This window comes from Mustela erminea, chromosome 1 (genome assembly GCF_009829155.1).
Source record: "Mustela erminea isolate mMusErm1 chromosome 1, mMusErm1.Pri, whole genome shotgun sequence".
Classification (NCBI taxonomy): Eukaryota; Metazoa; Chordata; class Mammalia; order Carnivora; family Mustelidae; genus Mustela; species Mustela erminea.
The window spans coordinates 40931702-40957844 of NC_045614.1; the positions used below are offsets into that span (position 1 = coordinate 40931702).

The following is a 26143-nucleotide window of genomic DNA, read 5'->3' on the forward strand; positions in this document are numbered from 1 at the left end:
TCTCTGCTGAGCAAGGAGCCCGATGTGGGACTCAATCCTGGGACCCTGGGATCATGACCTCAGCCGAAGACAGACGCTTAATGGACTGAGCCACTCAGGTGTCCCAGTAAAGCTGTTTTTTTAAAAAAAATACCAATATGGATAGAAGAGCTGACGCAGGTATCTGAATGAAGTCTGGCCAAGGCTGGGATACAGTTTCCATATGCGTGCCATTAAAATAAAACAAAACTCCCACTAGGAGATGTCCCCCACCACAGCATTATCTTAGTTCTTCCTCAGAATCAATATTTACACTCACAGAGCACATATGAGCAGGCAGTTCACTTGTAAATCACCTCGAGTACGTTCTGCCAACGGTGGAAGCAGTGGACCCGTGCACCATCCCTGACTCGATCTGATCAGCATGGTGAACCTTCAGACTTCCGTCTCTGCAGGGGACAGAGTCTGCACCAGACATTGCCTGCTCTCCAGGCACCCGGCGATCTGTGAGTAGTAACATGCCTCTAATGCAGAAGGCTTGAACACCTGTCCCACAAAATATTAAGACTTTTTCTCTTACAATCTCAAAGACAAGAAAAATACGTTTGTAGAGTCCTTTTTAGGCATCAACGACTACACTGGGCAATTTACACATATTCTGTGAACTTCATTTTCGCAGGAGTCCTATTTCTTCCTATTGAGAAATAGGACATGCCGTAAGAAAACCTGCATCACGGTACACATGGCAGGCGAAGTGGGAAATCACTTCACCATACCTGCCTAATGGCATGTCAAATACATTTTGCTCCGTACCTGGAAATACCCAACCTACCCATTCGAACCAGTTTTATATATAGTTTTGTAAACTCTGCTCCTCTTCCCATCTTCTTAGGATGGAACATGGTCTGTGGCAGATAGGTCCCTTGGCGTCAGCATCAGATTAAGTGGACAGAGACAAAAGCTTTAGAACAGGGGTGTGTCTGTGTTAGTACAGCCAGGGCTGACCATCACTCATGGTGGGGAACACTGCATTATTAAGATTTAACGATCCTTGGTCCAGAAATCCCCCTCACTCCAAACGAAGGTAAACCAGAGTCATGGCTCACGTGCATGGAGTGGGTCTGGCCCATCTGCACTACTTGAGTCTATCAGCGAGATCTAAATGATGTTTGTCAGAGAGCAACAGGGAGAGGAAGAGCACAAACAATTATGTAAACAGCTCCACTGGGGAAACCATTTGAAAAGTCATTGAATTCATCCAGTAGCCTATAAAAGTCCTCTACAGGGATACAGATAATAAGCTTCATACGATAACTTTCTTATCTTACCTGCCCTTAGGAACTCTTTACACTTCGCACTGGTTAACTGGATCCTTGAATAAAATACGTGTTTTGGATGAGATTCAGTTGATCCATGAGCTGGATAATGTTTTGTTTTCACATCCACTAAATTGGTTTTGTGGAGTTCTTTTCAAGTGAAGTAGCAAATATTCTGAAAGTTTTCTACCTTTCATGCAATAGGGCTTCCCCTCACTTAGACAAACACCACAGCTTCTTCCTTTTTACCACTGCTGTGACCAGAGCAAGTGCTCTTTTTGTCCAGTGGTTCTGATGGAACGAGCCTTCTCGCTCGGATTACTCAGAATTTCTAGAGGAGGAGAGGCTGCGGCACCCAGCAGTGGCCGCTGGGCTGCAGAGGGCAAGGGCGTTCCGGACAGTGGATGCTGTCTGTGCTCTTCACCAATGGAAACCTCACAATGATACCCAACATGGAGGCGCCTGAGTGGTGGAGCTTCGTTTCTTAGCATCTCGCATTACTAGTCCATTCACCTGTCAGGATACTGGTAATATCTGAGAAAAGAGTGAACTACTTCTGAGAAATAACATGTTTCACCTGATGGGATACAGGAAAGGATGCTGTAATCAGTCTTTGAATTGGCACGTGTCTAGATTTTGAGAGGCCCATGTTTGCAAAATTTCAACCTGAACACATAAGGTCCTAAGTCTCCATTCCTGGACAAGATTTAAAAAACAAACAAACAAACAAACAAAAAATTCTAGGGGCGCCTGGGTGGCTCAGTTGATAAACATCTGCCTTTGACTCAGGTCATGATCTCAGAGTCCTGGGATCGATCCACACATTGGGAAGGAACCTTGCTTCTCCCTCTCCCCCTGCTTATGTTCCCTCTCTTGCTATGTCTCTGTCAAATAAATAAAATCTTTTTAAAAAGTTACTTATTTCCGAGAGCAATTTTATTGTATTTTTAAAAGATTTTATTTGCTTATTTGAGAGAGAGAGAGACAGTGAGAGAGAGCATGAGAGGGGAGAAGGTCAGAGGGTGAAGCAGACTCCCCGTGAAGCTGGGAGTCTGATACGGGGCTCGATCCTGGGACTCTGGGATCATGACCTGAGCTGAAGGCAGTTGCTTAACCAACTGAGCCACCCAGGAGCCCTCTCTTAGTGTAATTTTAAACAAATCATTACAACTTGGTACCATTAATAGGACAGAAAAACCCAAATCATCTTTTATGCTGGAAAAGCTGTCTTGTTTTCTCGAGGTAGCCATGTGAGCTTAATCACTTTCAGTAAGACCCACTCTGCACGCCAAACCTCACTGCCAGCATCATAAATAAATCTTCTGATCTGAGCTGGTTTCTAATATCTAAACCAGCACAGGAAAGTGGGAGTCTTCACAGCATTCACATTCAGAGGAGAATGGACTGCAGTAATACGAACTAATGGATGCTTGGTGAAATAACACCAGACGGATAAATCACGAGAACTTCCTCGTAATAATCAGAGTCAAAACTAATGAAAGAAACCTATGGATGTCTGCTATGCAGAGGGCATATGAACGCTCTGTTACAAGACGGCCATGGGATGCGACTCCTCTAAAACACTGACCCCACCAACCCCTGATGTTAGGAGGTGTTCCATTAGATTGAAATTAGACATGCTTTCCAGAGTCCCTTTGAAAAATTAAACAAAAAAGGCCCCATTCCTTGAAAACTACAAAGTATGTCATTACTCAGACCTCACTTTGCTTTTACAGAACACGATTACAAAACTATCGGCCAACCCCAAACCTGTATTCGCCGAGGTCGGTGCCCCTTTTAGGCAGGGCATTTACTTTCCTGGCTTTCATTTCATTTAACAGCATCTGAAATTTACAGAATGAGGGGCATGATGAATATATACGGGCATTTCTTATCACAAATCAGAGCCTGAATGGACAGCATCATAATACGGCTTTTTGCACTTTCTTTTCCTTTTTAATCTGAGGAGAGGGGAACTGAATTCTTTACCAAAAAAGGTTCCAGGACATATTTCTCAGTTGTTTCTCACCTTAAAAATGAAGTGTATCTCCTCTAAGTGTTACTGGCAATATACAACATCTCTAAGCCAGCTTAAACCTTTTCCTTGTAAATGAGAAACACATTTGCAGACTTTCTGGTGGTACTCATTTAACGATGGGTTGCAACTTGCCAAGTTATATTTTCTATGCAAAAAAAAAAAGGGTAGATGAGCTAGAGAAATCAAAAGCAGTATTTAGGAGGAAGCCTGGCAGATGTGCAGAAAGAACATGCCTTGTATTATCACATTTACCCAGCCTAAAACCCTGTATTTAAAAAAAAAAAAGTTAGCCATTCTTTGCATTTGACTGTGTTGACAATGGGGAGTCCAAAGTCTAACATAAATGTATGGCTACCATTTTATGCAATTTCATTTATAAAGCCAAGGGCCACTTGCCTAACTGCGGACTTTTCTGCAAATTTTCTATGACAAATAATAGATCTTCAAATGCCTGAATTTTCCACCAACTTACAGCAGCATGGGAGAATCTCAACAAAGACCCTAAGACCATATGGCCCCCAAGGCCAAAGATATTCACCATTTGTTCCTTTGTAGAAAAGATTTACTGACTCCTGCTGTAAATCTATGAAGTATTATTATTATCCCAAATTTACCTAAGAAGCAAAGGCGGCCCAGAGAGAGAAAGGAATGTAGTAGAAGGTAACACAGCAAGAAGATGCAGGCGCTGGTTATCGAGGCAGTCAGCCTCCAGGGCGTGGGCTCCCAACTTTGGTGTGACCTGTCATTGGTATTGCTGTCATTAGGATCACCGACATGCACTCTCAGGAACACGCACATTGTTCCTTGAGCTTTGGGCTGCCCTGAGAGTGGTTACTGGTTCAGAGGTCAAACCTCTGCAGTGTTGGATGTTCTGCCCTCTTCTGGCTCTGGGTCTTGCTTCCTGAGCCATGCCTTCTCGAGCCAAACCTGTGTAACGCTACATCCCAAATCTCCAGTCCTAGGCCTGGCAGTGCCTGCTGAGTGATTTAGAGCTAAACGACTCTAAGAGGCTGTCATTGCACGTCTCTTAAATTCTCTTTTCCCATCTGAGTTGAGTTTGCGGTCATCCTGAGACTTTGCCTGCCTGCCTTGTGGGGCTTTGGCTATTGTCTTTCCCATCTGTCCATGTGGCCTAGCCCCACCTGTTATCTAAGCCGGCATCTGGGTCTCTTCTCAGCAGTAGCCATATGGCCTCAATCTGGGGTGTGTGTCATGGGGAGTGGGGATCACAGCCCCAGCGCCATCTGCGTTCCATCAGGTCCCTTCCAGCACCTGTACCAACTTCTCTTTTCAAAGCCCAATACTCTGAGGCTTCTTTTGCCCCTTGCTCTTCCTCTGTCGGGTTGAAGAGGGAGTTCCAGCCGTCACCTGTTCCATGCAGAAGCCCATTCCCTGGATGAACCAGTCCTTCCTAGGTCCTCTCCCAGGTCACTCCTGATGCCAAGTGGGAACCTTCCTTCTCAGGGTCACAACCACCACCCGTCCCCTGCTGGGATCAGTGGCAAGCCTCATCGTTAAGATCCTAGGGTCTGCAGTCAGCCAAACATGGGCTAGAATCCTGGCCCTCCTCCTGACCTGCTGTGTGCAACCAGGCAAGTCTAACAACTCCACTTCCCTTTCGTCATCTTTAAAATGTGGACTACTATACAGTTATCGTGAAGATAACTGTCGAGAAAGGCATCGTGAAGATGCCGCTGAGGTCTAAGCATGCTGCCTGGCACACATTAAGTGCTCAGTAAACATGAGGGAGTGCCAGCCTATGACTTTTATTATTCTCATCATCACTATTAACTGCAACTATCAATTGTGACTTTTACAACGTCAAAGTTATCTAAATATAGAATTGTCACAGTAACTATATGCACAGTGCCATACAATTCTGTACGTGCTGTGCATTCTCTGGGGCTAAAGGAAATGAATCCACCAATAATCTCTCTAGGCCCACGTTTTCTCATATGAAAAGAGGAAAATCTGGATGAACTGGGAGTTCATGTTTCCAAATACTGTCTAAGAATAAAGCTGACACATAGACCAATGGAACAGAATAAAGAACCCATGGACCCTCAGCACTATGGTCAACTCATCTTCAACAGAGCAGGAAAGAACAGCCAATAGTTACTCTTCAACCGACGTTCTTAAAAAGACAGTCTCTTCAACAAATGGTGTTGGGAAAATTGAACAGCCACATGCAGAAGAATGAAAGTGGACCATTCCTTATACCGTACACAGAAATAGACTCAAAATGGATGTAAGATCTAAATGTGAGACAGGAATCCATCAAAATCCTAGAGAAGAGGGGCACCTGGGTGGCTCAGTCACTAAGCATCAACCTTTGGCTCAGGTTATGATCTCAGGGTCATCGGATTGAGCCCTACATCAGGCTCTCTGCTTGGCGGGGAGACTGCTTCTCCCTTTCCAGCTCCCCTGTGCTTGTGTTCTGCTCTTGCTATCTCTATTTGTCATAAATAAATAAAAATCCTAGAGGATCTCAGCTGCAGCAACTTCTTGCTAGACATGTCTCTAAAGACAAGGTAAACAAAGGCAAAATGAACTATTGGGACTTCCTCAAGATAAAAAAGCTTTTGCACAGCAAAGGAAACAGTTGACAAAACCAAAAGACAACCATCAGAATGTGAGAAGATATTTGCAAATGTCTTATCAGATAAAGGGCTAGTATCCAAGGTCTATAAAGAACTTATCAAGCTCAACATCCAAAGAATAAATAATTCAGTCAAGCAATGGGCAGAAGACATGAACAGACATTGCTCCAAAGAAAACATCCAAATGGTCAACACACAACATGAAAAAATATTTCACATCACTTGGCATCAGAGAAATACAAATCAAGACCACAATGAGATACCACCTCACGCTAGTCAGAATGGCTAAAATTAACAAGTCAGGAAACGACAGACGTTGGCGAGAACAGGGAACCCTCCTACACTGCTGGTGGGAATGCAAGCTGGTGCAGACACTCTGGAAAACAGCATGGAGGTTCCTCAAAAAGTTGAAAATAGGGGCGCCTTGGTGGCTCAGTGAGTTAAAGCCTCTGCCTTTGGCTCAGGTCAAGATCCCAGGGTTCTGGGATCGAGCCCCACATCGGGCTCTCTGCTCAGCAGGAAGCCTGCTTCCTCCTCTCTCTGACTGCCTCTCTGCCTACTTGTAATCTCTGTCAAATAAATAAATAAAATCTTAAAAAAAAAAAAAGTTGAAAATAGAGCTACCCTATGACCCAGCAATTGCACTACTGGGTTCTGACAAAGATACAGATGTAGTGATCCAAGGGGGCACCTGCACACCAATGTTGATAGCAACAATGTCCACAACGGCCAAACTATGGAAAGAGCCCACAGGTCCACTGACAGAAGAATGGATAAAGAATATATGGTAGATATACCCAACGGAATATTACTCAGCCATTAAAAAATGAAATCTTGCCATTTGCAACAACATGGATAGAACCAGAGGGTATTATGCTAAGTGAAAAAAGTCAATCAGGGAAGATGATTATCCTAAGATTCTCACTCATATGTGGAATTTAAGAAACAAGACAGAGGATCACAGGGGAAGAGAGGAAAAAAATAAAACAAGATGAAAACAGAGACGGAGACAAACTCTTACATAAGAGTCTCTTAAGCACAGGAAACAAACTGAGGGTTGCTGGAGGGGAGGGGCATAGGGGATAGGGGATGGGGTATCTGGGTGATGGACATTAAGGAGGGCACAGGATGTAATAAGCACTGGGTGTTTTAGAAGACTGATGAATCACTGACCTCTACCTCTGAAACCAGTAATATATTATACATTAATTTTTTTTAAAGAATTTGATTTGTGGTTAATAAAAGGAATAAAAAATGATATATTAAAAAAATAAAGCTGATAAACCTGTATGCTGATTTCAGCTTCTGTAATACCCTAGGAAGACAGGACAAATCCTACAAGTTTCCAAACAACGCTGCTTGTTACAAACTAAACTTTGTTTCCAGTGACAAACATCCCTGTTATAAAAGCCAGGTTTGTCTTCATCCCTCAAACCATTTTCTGTAGCTTATCCTTTAAGGCAAGAATTTTCATGTCAAAGAAATACATGACATCTGAGCAAAGTAAAAATAAACCCAATACGTGTCTCGCTTTATGAAGGTCAAACAATGGACAGCCAAAATGTTCAAAGTATTAGCCTAATTAGGGAAAAGGGGAAAATACTCCAAGCTTGAAATTTCCAGATGCCACATGATGGCGGCTTGACAATTTTAACTGACATTTCATATTCTGGTCATGAGAGAAAGGAGGAGGGATGGTTTGGTTTTCAACTTTGTAGCTAAACTTTCTCAAATCAATTTCCTTTCCTGGTATACACAAAACGACATCTCTTCTTTAACACGAGGAATGCAGAAATTCTCAACTGGTAAGCAGTCATGCTCACTTACCACACTGAGACTAAAATGTGATTTGATAATCTTATCAGAAGATTCCCATGACCTGTGGGCATAGCCTTCATTTCATAAAATACTGAACAAATGGCTTTATCACAAAATTCCCAGAAGGAAAATCTGAATCTATGTGGGAATTCCCCACCAAAGAACTGTCCCTTTGTTCCAATTTCATAAAATGCTCCTTATCTGAGGGCAAAGAAGAGACATTTATGAAGCGGGAATCCCAGGAGGAGAAGCCTGGAAGGGTAGTGACCACTTACTGCCTACCTGACTCTTTCTGACCTTTCCTTTGACAGCACAATCCACATCTGAGCCACCCTCAGGGATGGTGAATGAATCCTAATGGGGCCACACCAATCATAGTAAATTCTGTCTCATAACTGAGTTGGGGTGTGACCCATTCTGTCTAACAAGCCCAAAGGAAGGTTCAGTCTGTCCTAGGACTTCTAGGAAAGCATCTCTCACACTCACAGAAAGGGACAAAGAAATAATGTCTTGTTGCTGTCTCTGGAGGCTGTCTTAACTAGATGTGATGCAAGGACCTGTGGCAGCCCTCTTGTGACCATAAGGAAAACTAAGCTGGCATGGTAAGGATGACCAAGAAGAGCCTGGGTCTTTGACAAAGTCACTGACCTGCTCAGCTCGCTGATCTGGGAATCACCCAGTCCTTATCCCTATGAACATGTTTTCAAAGTTCCATTACATATGGCTAAAAAGACCTAAAGTAATAGAACTAGACCCATGGAAAATCATTAGAGAAAAATCTAGCTGTTCATTAGATGTCCCCTCCAAATAGCACACAGAAACGGGCTGATCTGCCTTACCACAAATGGCAAGATGTTGAACAATTTTTCGCTTGAAGAGCATGGACACTGACTGCTGAGGACACAGCTGCCACAGTTCACCTGTGATGTGCGCAGACACTTGCTTATCAGGTGAACAATTCTTCAACATCCCCATGTGCTAGACTCTGCAACCTGTGAAATGAGGTTTTAGGAACAAACCTTCTAAACTGCATATGGATATGAGATAAAAAGATTTTTTAAAAAAGTGACTACAACATCCATCAGCAAATGCCAGGTATGACTGTTATTAGAAATCACAGTCCAAAAATTATGGCCTGGGTTTCCAAGTTTTTAAAGAATTCCCCAGGGGTTAAAATTTCCTCAGGGGATAAAAAACAATTTTTTTTTTTTATCAATTTTACACGAACACTGAAACTGTTTCTTACTCAGAGTCCATTTAATTAAAAACAAAAACAAAAAGCCAAGGGGCACCTGGGTCGCTCAGATTGGTTAAGCATTGACTCTTGATTTCAGCTCAGGTCATGATCTCAGGGTTCTAAGAGAAAGCCCTGTATCAGGCTTCACACTCAGTGTGGAGGTCGCTTGGGATTCTCTACTTCTCCCTCTGCCCTTCCCTCTCCCCAACTTGTGCACATGCTCTGATAAATTGATAAGATTAATATAATACATACATAACATACATAAACAAACAAACCAAACTAGTCTTATTTATCTGGCAGACAAAATTCAGAGAACTCTACACATATTAAAAGTATAAATGTGGGGCGCCTGGGTGGCTCAGTGGGTTAAGCCGCTGCCTTTGGCTCAGGTCATGATCTCAGGGTCCTGGGATGGAGTCCCGCATTGGGCTCTCTGCTCGGCAGGGAGCCTGCTTCCCTCTCTCTCTCTCTCTCTGCCTGCCTCTCCATCTACTTGTGATTTCTCTCTGTCAAATGGATAAATAAATAATCTTTTAAAAAAAAAAAAAGTATAAATCTGGTTCACTGATGAAAATGTTTTGATAACCATGCTTATACCTCACATCAATCTTCCACCAGACTGCTGTCTGCCTTTTAAACTTTCAATGAACGGCTTAGACTTTTCAAACTTCAGCTACTACTTTCATTGCTTAAATAGCAACAAAGGGGCCCCAAATGCACTGCGCACCAGAGTAGGACAGCAGGTACAAAGACAGGGGCCTGTGCTCTTGGAGTGTATGTTTTAAGGGGGGAGATAATATTAAATAACAAATGCTGTATAAAACCCCTAAAATTGCATTTTAGGAAATAAAATTAAAGCTTGAGGCTAATGCTAATCAGGGAATAAGGAAGGGGCTAAAGGAAACTGGGGGTGGGGTGGGGGTGGAGAAGGCAGTTTTACCTCCAATGGGAGAATTAATCAAGGTCTCTTTGACAGGTGACATACCAGCTGTGATCTCAGAGAGAAAGAGGAGCCAACCCAGGGAACAGTCATGTGACGCTAGGAGCTGAAAAGAAACAGCCTCTGGCACCCAAGCCACAAACCACCCCAGCGGTCTTACTTGTAAAAGGCGCAGATCATCACTAACCTGCCTTTCTACCTGCAGCTGACTGTGACCACAGAGCCCTCCTCTTTTTACATTCAAGGTTAAAAGTCCTACCAATAGTCAAGTGCCCTTATGATTCACCTTCCCCTGGAAAACACAAGGCTTCAGCTGCTCTAAAAATAAACCCTCGCTGCTGTCTCCTGTTTCATACTGCATCTCTGAAAGCAGGAAATTAAAACGAGTTTTGACTTGAGAAGCTTTGGATCCTGAGATACCCGAAGGTCCACAGAACTCCTTCCATCTCACAGCAGAGAACAGCTTTCTTGCAGCATTTTGGCCAAAGCATGTCAGTGCCATAACAACTGACACAATTACTCTGCAAAACTGCCTTCGAAATAGTGACCCACGTGAGAAAGGCCAAGGAAGAGTGCAGGGAGGATTCCTGGGCCACTCAGCTGATGCAGGAGCACGTGGCAGCAAAGGCGGCTTGGAATTTGCTGGCAGAAAACCAAGCCCTTTTCGTGGCATACTCTTTTTATAGCCCCAGCTCCTAATACGTGATATTTGCCACATGATTACATAAAAATTAAACAGTCACCAAGAGGCAACTACAGTCCCGTCATGGAAACAAATGACAAGCATGTCCCTAAGTACCAAACCCTAAGCCCTGTGTGCTGGAAACGGTTTCTCTTGGACAAAGGTAAGCCAGACCTGCAGTTTTTAACAGATCTGCAGAGCAGCAAGGGAAAGGCAGTGGAAAGCAGGGAGCACGGATGCATTTCCTCCTTAGCTCCTAAACCCTCAGGATGTAGGTCTCGTTATTCCATTTCCAGAGGAAGGAATTGAGCCCATAAGAAGTCAGTGAACTTGCCCAACGAAGGCATGTGGCTGAAATGGGAATCAGATTCATGGGGCTCCAAACCACAGGCCCTTTGTCATCACGCTGCCTCACCTGGTCAGTTAGGTTTGCATCTCCAGCTCTCCTTACATCATAGGGAGTAACAAGATTTCTGAAGGTCCTTCATAAAAATCTTTGTCCCTAGAGATGAGTAAGAGGACGCTGACGCATACTGCAGGAAATGAAGACTGAGTTTCACACGGGACCACCTCAGGTGAGCATCAGGACAAGCAGGATAGGGACCTTCTGTGAGGAGGAGTGGAGGGCAGGGCCACACGTAGGACCCCTGTGTGAGAGCACAGAGTCCTTCCTCTTGGAGGTCACATTCTTCCAAGATGCTGGTTTCTACTCGGACGGTTCCCACTGCACCAAATGCCTTGCTCGTTGTTCCCCGGTAGCGGTTCAGCACCTCCTCAGCGAGTTCTCTGAGAAGTCCAGCACCACTGCCGCCGCCAACATCATCCCGGCCCTGGGACAGACGCTGCCCCAGCACCACGTCCCAAGGCCCACCATACTCAGGGCTCCCGGGACATTCCCAGCACAGTGGCACAGTGTTCCCAAGTACCCTCTTCACTTCTCGGGGACTTCTCCAATCAGTACCTGAGTTCAAGTTTCTTTCCTTCTTAGTACTTAGCACCGCACCTTTGTGTCACAAATTCAAAGAGATACCCACTGACGCTTTGCCTGGTCGCATGGGCCAAGGGCTGGGCTGGGCTGGGGGCAGCAGCTTTCGAGATGAGGGATCTCAAGGGGTTGGGGGCAGGGGCTGTGGGTAATAGGACATCCACCCCCTATGTCATCTTGGTTTTCTCTTAAACATTGTGCCTTGGTCTCCTCATCTATAAATGGGGGGTGAGGCTCTTGCTCGGCCCCTCAGAGAGCTGTTGTCAGGGTAACAGGCAGACAAGGTTGGGAGACACTGACACCTGAGAGTTGCAGAGAATATAATGAGTGCTCTGTTAGCTTTCCATCACTTCCGGTCCCCCCCCCCACCCTGCTTCATTTCCTTCCAGGCACTCACTGACCAGCTGACACAGTGTATCTTTGGTTTGGCTTACTGCCGGCTCTGCCCTACTAGGATAAGAAGCCCATCGGGAGAGGGCTCCTGTCTCCGCTGCTTCGTACTGGCATTGAAGGCAATAACTGGGATGCACGAGGCCTTAAGTATTTCTTGAATGAATGAACGCACACACAAACACATGAATGACTGAACAAGCGAATAATGACTGACCAACGCATACAGCATACAATCTTCAAAACACCTGAGATGTTAACAAACTGAAGACCATGAAATGGTAGGTATGTCAATAATTTTGGGGATATTTCATTTGTTGTGTTCATCACAAAGGAAAAGTGGCACATGAATAAGATGCTTGGACATGAATTCATGGTTGATCTCACACTGGGTGGCAATGGAGTCCTCTCATCCTACCGTATCTGTCCCGAGATGCCCCATTATATAACTAAAGCTGTGAAGCCACACCTCACCTACTCATGGCCTGTGCTTTAGCAGAGCCCTCTAGAAGAGCATAAATCCTCTAAGAAAATTTACCACTCCAGTTGGCCAGCTGTCTAGCTTCGGGTTTCCTCAAAGGCGAGTCTTTGACGAATCAAGGGGCAGAGCCTTCCTCTCCACAAGGAAGCACTGGAGGAGGCCAGGAGGAGCCCCCCAGCCCCCTGCCCAAGTGGCAATGGGACCATTTCCCAGGCACTGAGAATAGAGGAGGAGGATGGGGAGGGGTGAACATACTCAGGGTAGATGACCCCAAGCTCAACTCACCTCTGGGACTCATGTTCCTCCAAAGTCTCTCAAGGTACTTCCTTTGTTCTCACCCTTAACATCCTATAAATGAATCTGTGCTATTTCTGCTGATCTCCCTGGCTGTGGGCACTGCTAAGGAAATCTGTGCAGGAAGTCAAGAGAAGATAAAGGTCCTGGGTTCTACGATGTCCACGGCTATGTGTTCAAGGTGCAAGAAAACCCTCCATTAAAAAACCTCATTTGACTCTGTCCGAAGGATGGACTGAGTTTTTCAAGATTCTGTATCAGAAAAGTTGCATGTTTATAAAAGCTGTCCTCATAATGAAGTGAAAACATTTTATTCAACACCACACACGCCCACAATTTCAGGTCTACTGCATCCGTTCTATCGCATCTGTAAACTACATGCTCTGGCATACTTCTGTTTTTCCTATTTTTAAAAAAGGTCTCTGTATTCCTTTCTTCTCAATAACCAGTGGTGAGAAAAAGTGATTTATCACCTGCCACAGGACTGCTACTCAGTATTCCCACCATAAATCTTGCCCTTCTGACAAAACCCTTATCTTACAAAACAGATAGCATCAACCATTGCTGCTTTCTACAAGGATGTCCTTTTATTCAGGAACGACTCTGTTTTCATTATAAATCCTTGGGCATATGAGTGGAAGATGCATTCAAAGCACATGCCTTCACTGAGAGGCAATCTAGCTCAAGCGACGTGCTCGCTTCCGAGCAGGGTCCAAATCCCTAAGTAAACACGTTCCACGGGGGCTGTGCTGAAGGACATTTTTCAAAGACCAATGCCATGTGGTTGAAGTCAGCTCCGGAGGGCCGCATACCTTTTCAATCAAAGCCACAGCTGCTGGACGGAGAGCCCTACCCCGGGAGAAGAGCCTGGAGAACTCGATCCATCTCCATGGAGCAGGTGGGGCCCAGCTCATCTGCAGACCCTGCTCCCGGGGTTCACTTCTAAGATGGCTGCTCAGAACCCCAAGAGCAGAAGCTGTGCCCTGAAAGCTGATATGGTCCGAGATGCTTTCCCAGTTCTGCTTGGTAAAGATGGCAACGCAGCTTCCTCTCTCGCAGGGTTTTGGGCAACCCCTGGACTGACAGGCTAGGACAAAGAGGGGAAGACAGGCTTGGGTTTGGTGAAAGCGTCATGGGCAATGTTGTAAATCAGCACAAGGGACACACCATGACTGTCCTCAGAAAACTAATTTGGGGGCGCCTAGGCAGCTCAATGGGTTAAAGCTTCTGCCTTCGGCTCAGGTCATGATCTCAGGGTCCTGGGATCGAGCCCCGCATTGGGCTCTCTGCTCAGTGGGAAGCCTGCTTCCTCCCTCTCTCTCTGCCTGCCTCTCTGCCTACCTGTGATCTCTCTCTCTGTGTGTTAAATAAATAAATAAAATCTTAAAAGAAAATTAATTTGGTGTCAACAGAATTTTGACGAGACATCTTAAAAATCACTTCATTTAACGTCTTCCTCTCACAGGTAAGCTAGGTAGAGTGAAGAAGCTGGGGTTCAAGTCTCTCCAGTCATACTCTCTTTTCAAGCTTGGTAATAAAAAAATATAAATAATAAAAAAATATAAATAAAACATCAGATCTGTTGGCTCCCAGCTATATGTTTCCTAAGTGTTGACCTATTTAATGTGTGGTCACGTGAACTAATTCTCTTCCTCTCTTAGGTCTCTTTCAAAAATTTTAGCTCTTCCAATGTATCAAACTACTAGTTACTAACTCAATTGTGTGGAAATCCAATGCTGTGTTTTGTTCCATGAGAGAAAAAAGAAAGTAAGTCCTGGACTGATTCATCACAATGCTTAAAATATCATGGTTTCCCTCTGCTCCTGTCCAGTGTGTACTTCTCTGCCGCAGGCCTCCAGACCTCATGTGGATGTCAGGCCTCAAGCTATCTGGTGATCTCCGTGTGAACCACCCCCATAAATCACACTGTGCATTCCGGCTGTCACGGAGCATCTCGTTCGACCACAGCTGGTTGCTTCCAGGTCCGGGCACACCTGAGTCCGTCGAGCAGGGAGACAGCAGTGCTGAAAAGGAACACAGCTGTCCCAAGACAGCAAATAATCAGACCAACCCAAGAGCGGTCAGCCAAAGCAGCAGCAGCTTGATTTTGCAAGAGTACCCTCCCCCAAACTTTCTAATAAAAATGCAGATTCTGATGAACCATGAGAGACTGTGGACTCCAAGAAATAAACTGAGGGTTTTAGAGTGGATGGGGGGGGGGTGAGTCTGGTGGTGGGTATTAAGGAGGGCATAGAGTGCATGCAGCACTGGGTGTGGTACATAAACAATGAATCTGGGAACACTGCATCAAAAAATAATGATGTATTTTATGGTGACTAAAATAACACAATTAAAAAATAAACATTTTTTAAAAATCCAGATTCCTTCCCATATTTAGGAAAACTAAATACACACACACACACACACACGTATGTATATATGTATGTATGTAAAAAACACTTGGAGATAAAGATCAGTAGTTTAACAGGTAACTTGGGAAAACTTCTGGAGTTTTGAGAAGATAGTTTCTAGAGCTTTCAGGCTGGAGATTTCAAATAAACTGAGAAAATGCCACAAGCTCATTAGCAAAAGGGGGGTTTTTGGCTCTTGTTTTGTATCTTACAATGTGCTACAGAAACTATGGCTTATCTCAAATCCTAGAGCAAGATACAGAGCTTGTTGATAGTTGGCTGGAAACCAGGGTTGGCTTGTATAAATGCTGATCAGTTTTGCTGTCCCCAAAGGCCTCTCTGAGGTCCTGAGGTGACCAACACTGGTAGTAGAAGCCCCCAGAGCTGATAGGGCCTTCTGTTGCCTGGGAACAACAGAGCATCTACAATGCACCCCAGGATGAACTGTTTTTAAGATGAGGTGTAGCAAGTGACAATGGAATGTAGGTGACTGGGACGACCACGGGGAAATGGAGGGGCGATGGCCTCGAAGATGAAATCTAGCCACAAAGCCAGACCTATGTATCAGAAGGAGTATTTTCTAGCAGAGATTAGCAAACCAGAGCCAGCAAACTACATTTGGTTCACTCCCATTTTTTTTAAAAATAGTTTTACCTAATAACAGTTTATCTGTTTACATGTGGTCTATGGCTATTTTTACACTCAGATGTCGATGCTGAATTGTTGCAATAGAGACTATATGGCCCCAAAGCCAAAAGCACTCACTATAGGACCCTTTACAGAGAGTAAACCCCTGTCCAACAGTTAAATGCAAACGTTATGGGCCATGTTCATTCTTCCAAATCTATACAAGTCCTCCAACAATACCTTATAAAGCCCTGTAAATAGGCAAAATAATGTAAAATCAACCTCCCATACAAATGAGTCATTACCACACTGGGTCCTAAGAGGAACTCAGGCTGTAACACTTTAAAAAAAGGCAGTAAAGGGGCGCCTGGGTGGCTCAGTGGGTTAAGCCACTGCCTTCGGCTCAGGTCATGATCTCAGGGTCCTGGGATCGAGTCCCAAGTCGGGCTTTCTGCTCAGCAGGGGGCCTGCTTCCCTTCTTCTCTCTCTGCCTGCCTCTCTGCCTACTTGTGATCTCTGTCTGTCAAATAAATAAATAAAATCTCAAAAAAAAAAAAAAAAGGCAGTAAATACCGAAGGGCGTTTCCACAGAAGGCCTTGTCACAAACACAAACTTTCGGCTGCCAGGAACAGTATGTAGCTAGATTCTTAGTACACCCTCTAGACATGAGTAGAAGGGGAGAGGCAAGAAGGCTTAACATTAAACGGGCAAATACTCTGTATTCTAGCATCAGAGAGAAGTAACAGTTGCCAGGATTAACACGCCGGTGAGAGCCCTGTCCGATATTTGACACTTAGCCTATAAAGAGAACAAAATGTCCAACGTTAATTACCTTCTGGGGCTAAAGGCTGCCCTCCAAGTACATTCTAACTCCCTCTCTTTGAGCCTCTTCACTGCTAATCTCAGCATCAAGAAAACCTGCCCCAAGACAGAAGTGGCTTCTTGGCTAAAGCTCCATAAAGCTTAGAAAACTGAACGGAGTACTTGACCATGCTAATTAGGCAGCGTGAGCCTGGACAGCTAAGAAGGCCTTCTCAGCTCACTCTCCTTCCCCAGCACTTCTTTAAAAACAGAAATGAAATCAATGAGTGCAGTCAGACAAGCACATTCCATGACTGCAAAACAGCCAAAAGGCAGCAGCGAATCCCAACTCTGCCTAAAAGACAAGAAGGCGATTTTTTAAACCAGTTCAAGTTTTTCCCTTCCTCTAGCCCATTTCTCTCTGTGGCTGTTCAGTCCTGTGCTGAACAATTGCTTTATTTACAACACACGTTGTACTAGAGCATGCCGTCAGGTGTAACTGAGTTTTATGCCTCTCCGTTCACTAAAGGACTGCGGTAAGAGGTCTCTCCTTTGAAGTGTGGTACGAGAGAGCAACGTCGTGGTTTAAAAAAGAAAAGCTAAGAAGTTAATATACAAAAAATCTCCCAGCTCTGAAGGATTTCACCTTTCTTGAGAATATGAGTGCTTCTGTAAGTCAACATGATTGCCTATAAAAACAATGAACACAAACGGCATTATACTGTACTTAAAAGGAAAAAACAGGGGTTTATAATTACACAGCTAAGTCTTAAGAAAGCTCACTAACACTACAGAACAAGGACAGTATGTGTACTGTTCACAGATTACAAAGGTGCCCACAACATTCTGGAAAAGCAACCCCAGCATGAGCCACTCTAGGGTAACACATTACACCTTCAAGAGTGCTTGTGGATCCCACTTCCTAGGCAAGTTTTCTTTGGACATCTGTGTCCAGTACAGCGAAGCTCTAGAAAAAGTCGCTCCTAGTACGTGCATCTCATCTTTTGCTCCCAGAAATCTAACACGGTGATATTCTCAAGAACAAACTTGAGAAAGGGCAGTCAAGGCAAACAGAAAACTCATCATCAAACTCGATAATGTTTACAGCTGGGCCAAAATGGGATGTGTGTTTAAAAAACAAAGGGCTTACAGAAGCTTAACACTTTTTAAGAAAAAGTTTAGAATGAAGAAACAGAAAAGCATTTGACAAGACCACGCACTGCACTGTGTGAAGTACACCATGGCAAATAAGCCTCCTTTCTGGCCCAGCTCTGCCACCTGATGATGGGTGGGAACACGTCCTTCAGTGCTATGTGTTTCTGTCTTCTCATTCTACAAGCAGGAGACTGAACGGACTAATCTCCCAGGATCATCAGAATGCTTCCATAGCTCTCCAATTATGTCACTCAAAATCAATTTCTGTATATAACTGAGCGGTAACCCTCTCAACAAAAGTATGTCTGACTGCCAAAAACCCTTAAAGGGTCATGTTATCTCAAAGACAGGATGAAATATTACAGAAAGAAAGGAAAGGAGCAGTAGGATGAAGAAGGGAGGTAAGAGAAGGGGAGGAAACCCCAATGAAATCACTGTTATGTTGCTGTCATTTTGCAAGGAAGAATATGTCCTTCAGAAGAAACAATACTCGCATGCACTCAAGTACACACCCTGGGCTAGAGAATGGCCCCTCTTCTGCCAGAATCTTTCCTTTACCCTTCCTCCCCGAGAACTGGGGAGGTGAGCTCTTCTAGGGTTAAGGACTAGAAAACCGAGTCTAAGTTGACCCTCATTAAAATAATGCGATTGACAAACCTCAGGAGCAGCAAGACCCATTTTTTCAAAACTAAAGCTGAGGGGTGCCTGGGTGGCTCAGAGGGTTAAAGCCTCTGCCTTCAGCCCAGGTCATGGTCCTGGGGTCCTGGGATCAAGCCCCGCATCGGGCTCTCTGCTCAGTGCAGAGCCTGCTTCTCTCTCTCTCTCTCTCTCTCTCTCTGCCTGCTTGTGTTCTCTGTCAAATAAATAAACAAAATCTTTAAAAAAAAAAAAAAAAAAAAAAAAAAACTAAAGCTGATGTGAAGGACCGTCACCCACCACAGTAAGGGATATTGGCTGAGCCAGACATTCTCAAGCCCTGAGCTATGTGTTGCCCCCACTGCCAGTCCCCCAGTGAAGACAACTGGGGACCTCTCCGGGTGGCATAGTGTCAAACCACAGTGCCACAGATGTAATGTTTTAGCAGCGCCTTTTCATGTACCTGTTTTGGAATGTGAAAATAAGTACGTGATCCAAACTACAAAAATGTAGAGAAAAAAGTTTTTGGGGTGATGCAAGTAAAATTCTAGGACCCCGCCCGATGCCATGAAATTTATCTTTTCAAGTCCATTTGCTTGTCAGAATACAAGCTACAGCACCAAACACTAAGTCCCCTGAAGTGCCTGCTGAAATCACTGACATTCTGCCTTTTAAAATTCTGCTTGATTCAACTCCCTAACTACGTTTGTCAACAGAAACCAATAACTATCCTGTGTCCTGCAGAAGTGAGACATTACGGACTCACTCTCTTGTTGGTGTGGGTTAGTATGCATTGAGTGATAGCTATGAGAGCTATAAAGAAGTCAAAGTCCTCAAGACAAGCAGAATTTCTAGACAAAGAATCAAGAAACTGAATTATAAAGAATAAAAAACAGTAGGGATAAACAAAGCACAACACGGACTCTAAAGATACTTATTTTTTAAGACCTCTATTAGTATAGATTGCAAACTTATCAAAGACATTTGCTTTCCCTGACCCTACTTTGATCCACAGTGTGATGCTATGTTTTGGGACAGGATTAAATTAGTACTTTCCTCAAATGGAGTCATTCTCTTATGCGTGGTTGATGACTCATTCTATTAAAGGTCAATATTCATCCATTCATTCGTTCATTCAAGCAAATAGGGCTTCCCCTACTTTCAACCCCCAGCTGATAGCTTAGTATAATGACTTCCAAAAGTAACCTTACAGAAAGAACAATGTGGAAAGAGAGCCTGACTGACCCAAGGGATGTCAGTCTATTATATGTCTAACTTCTGCACCAAAGGGATCTCTGTAGAAGGTTCTGTTCCTACTGCCTTGATTCCTGTACTCTTCAGACTGTAAACTGAAAGAATGCACATAAACCCTCCATGTAATCAAACATCTAGATGTTTATGATGACTAGGATTAATAAGCAACAACAGGAAAAACATGTTTACAGAGCCCCCGTTGGAAGTGGGGAAATCCAGGCTCATTAGCGTTTCAGGTCAGACAGCTTCCTTTTTTCCCACCCTACTCTTTGATCTCTGGGAGGACACTCTACAGAACTGGTCGACATGTTCCCTCTGCTCTGCTGGCTTAGGTCAATGGGGCACACCAGAAGGGAAGCAAGAAAGAGAGGACAAATGAGGCCTGGGTATTTGCCTCTCCTTGTGGGGTGGTCTCTTGATAGCAGTGTCCTTCCAGGGAAACAGCTCCAATCTGGGAAGCCCTCTCCACAGGGCCCCCACTTTCCAGGTTCTGCTAACCCCTTCCTGCTCTGCACTGCAGGCCAAACTAGGTCACAGCAGTGCTCCTCGCACAGGATACTGCCCCACCTGTATGCTCCCCGTATACCAGGGGTCCAGGAGCCGGATCCTGCACAAAACCTATTCTGTTTGATAAAGTTTTATCCGAAGCCATACTTGTTCATTATGTTGATGTCTGTGTCTGCTTTCTGCACTTGAACAGCGAAGTAACTGAAACAGGGGCCATATGGCCCCCAAACCTGAAAATATTTACAACTTGGCTCTTTACAGAGAAATCTGCCAACTCCTGTCCAACATTCCTCTCATACCCTTGAAAATAATCCTTGAACTTACCTCTTCTGATTTACCCTCTGTTAGGGGTGCCATCTGTTTATTCCTGGGATCTTGCAGGATACAGTCCTCCATTGCTACGATGTAGCGTTAGTTACTGTCAGTATTCCCATTTCATACAGGATAAAGAAATTTAAGACTCCTTTTGGAGGAAAATATTTAGGTAATAGGAAGAGAGAACAAGTTACAAAAAAATAATAATAATAAAAAGCCACAAAGCAGCTGAGAAAGAGAGAAAGACTGATGTGTGAAGTGTTTAAACTCTGTCAGGTCAGTAAGGATCCAGAGGATTTCCCCCCTTATTTGAAAGATAAATTAATAGCAGCCAAGAATCTAAGTTTGCTTTGGCGACTGATGAGGAACCTGCCATCCCCTTGTCACTTCCTCCTCCTTCTGGCTGGATATGAGGCACATGAATACTTCGGTGAATGACCTGGAGATTCTACGACAGAATCCTTCTTCATTCAGGAGTGGTGTCCAACGATTTCATGGGCTCTTTGTTGGTGAACAAAGAAAGCTACATGGTTAAACCCAGTTCTTCTCAGCCAGCCCCTGCCCCTGCCCCTGGATTTTGAATATTACCTCTGTAACACCTGAAGCCTATCCAAAGACAGCAATCTTCCAAGGCACACTGAATGTGGAAGGCCCACTCTGCGGGGTCAGAGACCAATAAACGGCTACTGCTGGATAATAATAAATGGTCAATTCACACTTCCAGGTACTCAGCACATTGGACGCACGTGCTAAGGCCTATGCAAGCACTTCTTCTCTGTTTACTGACGGCTCGCAAGCTTATTTTTAACTGTACTACCATTACCTTCATTTTTCAGAGGAGAAAATGAAGGTAACTAGGTATGGAGAACTCGCCCAAATCTGTAAATGACTGACTCTCAAGTGCAGAGCCTGCCTTTCTGAAGGAGCCATGCTGAAAATTTCCCCTGCCTCAGAGTGGCAGACACTCCAAGAGGAGAAGCCTGCCATTGGCGATCTGACTATAATGAGAACAACGCAGAGGTTATTTCATAAATCGTCACTGCCATTGCTGCTCTTGGACCTCCTGGTAGTTTTAAACTATTCCTGTGGTCTCAACAACCCTGAATGTCAGGTAGAGTATTTGCTCCATGGGGTCTACACTATTAGTAGGGAATAAGTTTGCGGTGGGGGTGGGGGTTGGGGGGAGGGATTTGCACTCACACTAAGCTTCCTGAGACCTATACAGAAAAAGTCATGAGTTTCAAACCCCCCCCCCCCAGAGAAGCAAGGACTCCAGATGAATTTATTCCAAGAAAGGAATGTCCCACCTGTCTCCCCAAATGAGCGTCTATTGGTTTCCCATGTTATTTGGTACCTTATACCCTCAAAGTCTATAGTCCATGAAGTGTTCCCATGGATGCTCATTTATCCAGTTGGAAAATGGGAAGCCCATGTTAGGACTGAGCGGGTCGTGACAGAGGGGAAAATAATGATTTTCAGAGCTTTGTCTAGGACCCTGCAAACTTAAAAATTCTTAACAGGTTCATGGATGGGTTCCAAGGAGGCTGAGTCCTGGGAAATTGTGTGAGCGCACGCATGGGAGAGCGAAAGAAGGAGAGAATAAGAGAATCTGCATATTTTTGGCAAGGAGATCCAAAACTCTCATCAGAGCCTTTATTGCAGGATCTGTTTCCTCCAAACCACAAAGAGTCACTGAGATGAGAGCTCACACAGTCCTCTTTCTTGGTGCAATCGGCCCACAAAGCTCGCTGGCTGAAGTAGACCAACACGTCAGCATTTGGCTCCTCTTCCTCCTCCTGAGCCGAGAGCACCCGCCATTCCTTTTGCCCCATGTCCTGCTCACCAATGACTCACAATGAGCCTGTGATGTCACTATTCCCCACAGATGGGAACTCCACACAACGAGGAGAAGGCCTCCCTGGACTCCAGCCAAAAGGTTTAGTTACTCAAGTAACACCAGGGCCTTTCCTGTGGCCGTTTCACCTGTGAGGCAATATGCTGACCTCCAGGCTACGGTCTCAAAATAGGACTTTTACTGGGGCGCCTGGGTGGCTCAGTGGGTTGGGCCGCTGCCTTCGGCTTGGGTCATGATCTCAGGGTCCTGGGATCGAGTCCCGCATCGGGCTCTCTGCTCAGCGGGGAGCCTGCTTCCCTTCCTCTCTCTCTGCCTGCCTCTCCATCTACTTGTGATTTCTCTCTGTCAAATAAATAAATAAAATCTTTAAAAAAAAAATAGGACTGGGGCGCCTGGGTGGCTCAGTGGGTTGAGCCGCTGCCTTCGGCTCAGGTCATGATCTCAGGGTCCTGGGATCGAGTCCCGCGTCGGGCTCTCTGCTGGGCAGGGAGCCTGCTTCCCTCTCTCTTTCTCTCTCTCTGCCTGCCTCTCCATCTACTTGTGATTTCTCTCTGTCAAATAAATAAATAAAAAATCTTCAAAAAAAAAAATAGGACTTTTACTTCATCCCGACTACAAAAATGCATATGGACCTCCTCATATAATGTACTAGTGGTTTGGTAATTCCCCCTATGTGACTATGTCCTATAATTGTTATTTTTTCCAGAGAGTGGTTTGAATTAAATCTTTCTGCATAACAGTAAAGTTTACCTCAAACTAATTCTGAAATACAATACAGCCGCCTTTACAGGATCCGGTCAACAGTTTCCACGTAACAGCCCAGAAGCAACCAGCAACTGTTTTTATTTCAGTAAAATGCCCTTTTCTGGGGGAAAGGGAGGATAAATTCTGGAATATGAGGTTTAACTAAGTATAAATTTTCAAGGTGCAAACATACTCCCATGTATAAAACAGCCATTGCAAAAGCAGAAGCAATGTAACTTGGGGATTCTTTTTCATACAAAGAATGTGTGTGTGTGTGTGTGTGTGTGTGTGTAGCTTTCTTAGAGTAGCTGAGTAGCCAAAGAGAACTGATGGTTTGCTCAGTATGTTTGCCAATTTCCCCCAAATTTTAAAACAAAAACACTCTCTGTGCCATGACCATATGTCCTGACGTGTTTTCTTTTACCACAGAAACCCAATGATGAACACCCAACAATGTGACATTAGTCTTGGAATAAATGTGACTCTGCTTTTGGAAGAGAAGTCTTTCACACTGGCTCTGGAGTCAGCGCAGTATGTCTGTGTGGGGGTGTGAATGTGTGAAAATCTAGTTCTATTTATTTTCCTTGAAATTTTATTTCTGATTATAAAGAAGTATCTGCTCAGTGTAGAAAGTAAAATTGCAAAAATTATATGAATGTATACTGTATATAGTTGTTGGGATTCCAAGTTCTAGGACCAAAGGAAACTATATAGGGACATTATTACAGGACAGTTGGCAGAGGCAAAAACTGCAAAATAATTGAAGGATATATCAATACATGTGTCGTAAAATCAGCTGGGGTTACATTAGTATTTTGAAATTGCATGCATTTATTAAAACCGATGGCTTAAATCTGTATCTCTTGGTGGTATGTGCATGATGCACTGTTAAAGAAAGGTTTAACAAAATGGAGTACAGTAGGATTCCACTGGTGTAAGGATAATCTAAAAAAGAAAAACCTAGCATCCCCTATGTGTGTGTACATTTCTATTTTCACATAATTATGCAGAAGGTTGTGGAAGGATGTGTGCCAGGCAGAAACACTGCTTACCTCAAGGAAAAGGAAAGGAGGGTAGGCAGGAAACTGTCTTTTTCATTTTAAAACTTCATTGTTTCAGTGATTTGGGCACCTGCATATAACTTTACAGTTTGGGTGATGGTGTACTCAGTAAGAGGTTTTTTAAGATTTTATTTAAAAATTGAGAGAGAGTGAACGAGAGAGAGATCACAAGCTGTGAGAGCGGCAGAGGGAGGAGCAGACTCCTTGCTGAGCAGGGAGGCCAAAGTGGGGCTCCATCCCAGGACCCCGGGATCATGGCCTGAGCTGAAGGCAAACGCTTAACTGACTAAGCCATCCAGGTGCCCAATAAGAGGGGTTTTTTTAAAGAAAGAAAGAAAGAAAGGAAGGAAGGAAGGAAGGAAGGAAGGAAGGAAGGAAGAAAGAAAGAAAGAAAGAAAGAAAGAAAGAAAGAAAGAAAACAAACTAAATATTAAAATAAAAAAATTTCAGAATCCACCCCCTTCCACCCTCTATGGTAGGCCACTACTGACAACTTGTATGCAAATTTCCATTATCCTCCATACCTACACTAAAATATATTTTAAACAAAATACAAATATTTTATATATAATATCCATATAGAATATCCATTATATATGTGTGTATATATACATATATGTGTGTATATACACACACACACACACACATATATATATATATGCACCATATATATTGTTTTTTAATATGCTTTCCACTTAATGGGGCTTCAACATGTTTCCACTGGCATGGGGTCTGATTAGACGGAAATGTGACAGAGGCAGATGGGAACTTGGATCCTGTCATCTTCAACTGTCAGCTGTGAGACCTCAGGTAAGGCACTTAGCTGAGTCTCAATGGTGTCTGCTGTAAAGTGGGAACAAGGCCGTCTGCCAACACAGGGCTGTGTGAATGACACAAAATTCATCAGGATAACCAAGGTTACTCGCAGACACACAACAGGTGCTCAACAAATGGAAACTCTCAGTAAGAATGATGTAATAGTGATATCCCTGAGTACTCGCCTCACATTCAGAATGCTTCTAAGAGCTTCTAAAACCTTGAGATATATTCATTCATTTAACTCACACACAGAACTTTTGAGATAAAGACCACCATCCTCATTTTTCAAACAAGAATATGAAGGTCCAGAGAAGTTAAGGAACTTGCCCAAGGCTACAGAGCTAATAGTATCAGAGCTGGTATCCAAACCCACGCAGCTAGTTACTCCTATCCACTATGGACACTGTTGCTCAATGCTGTGGTTACGGATGGGTTTCAGGGAAGTAGTTCTTCTGCAGGAACATCTGTGTAGACCATGTAATAACTGATCCACCACACAGCTACAACAGCCTCGAGCCAGTAGTCAATTTTCTCAGTGCCGGTTCCCAGGCCTTTTCATGTGGCCACATATGTATGCATTCACCTGGACATCGCAAACCAGTCCCCTGGGGACATTCAGCACTCTCCGCCCACCTCTTCCCATGTAGCCAGCCAGTTATGCTCTGCAAGGACACCAGTCAGTCAGGAGCTCTTCCTTTCCCATAAGCACTTCCAGCACTGGAAACAAAGTTTCAGCCACGGCAGGGAGATAATGCCACAAGTGAAATAGGACAGGGTGGCCTCAAGGGCCGGACTCACCTGAACCACAGTCCGTCACTGGGTCACCAATGGCACCTGCCAGCACCTGCCTCCCAGGTGGGTGACTCAGACAGTGAGTATCTCATTACCTTATAATGGAATGAATGGCCCCACGTCAGGCTCTGATCATGAGAACTCCAAGATCAAATTATTAAACATACAGGTGACCCTAATATCATGAAACAAATAACTTCTTTCCAGTCTCCAGAAGCCAGGAACTTTGAACAAGGTGTCTCCCACCAATTTTAGGACTGACTGCAATTAAACCAAAATGGCATTTCTGTTTCCCTCAAGATCTAACAGACCTCAAGTGCTGGCCCTGTCTTGTGGGTGCTCAGTAACACTAACCCATCAACCATGAGCTTTATGTTCTCACTTCCAGTGATGAGGCAGCTC

At 44.2% G+C, this 26143-nt stretch overlaps 1 protein-coding gene and 1 long non-coding RNA gene across 2 annotated transcripts in view; one reads left to right on the forward strand and one right to left on the reverse strand.

Annotated features, from left to right (window-relative positions):
• PDZRN3 (PDZ domain containing ring finger 3) overlaps positions 1 to 26143 on the reverse strand; it is a 239845-nt gene that overhangs the window by 173036 nt on the left and 40666 nt on the right. The window lies entirely within an intron of this gene.
• On the forward strand, positions 10688 to 14045 carry LOC116579604. Its single transcript, XR_004281335.1, has 3 exons — positions 10688 to 10776; positions 11294 to 11535; positions 11988 to 14045. It is a non-coding gene; the product is annotated as an uncharacterized LOC116579604 (long non-coding RNA).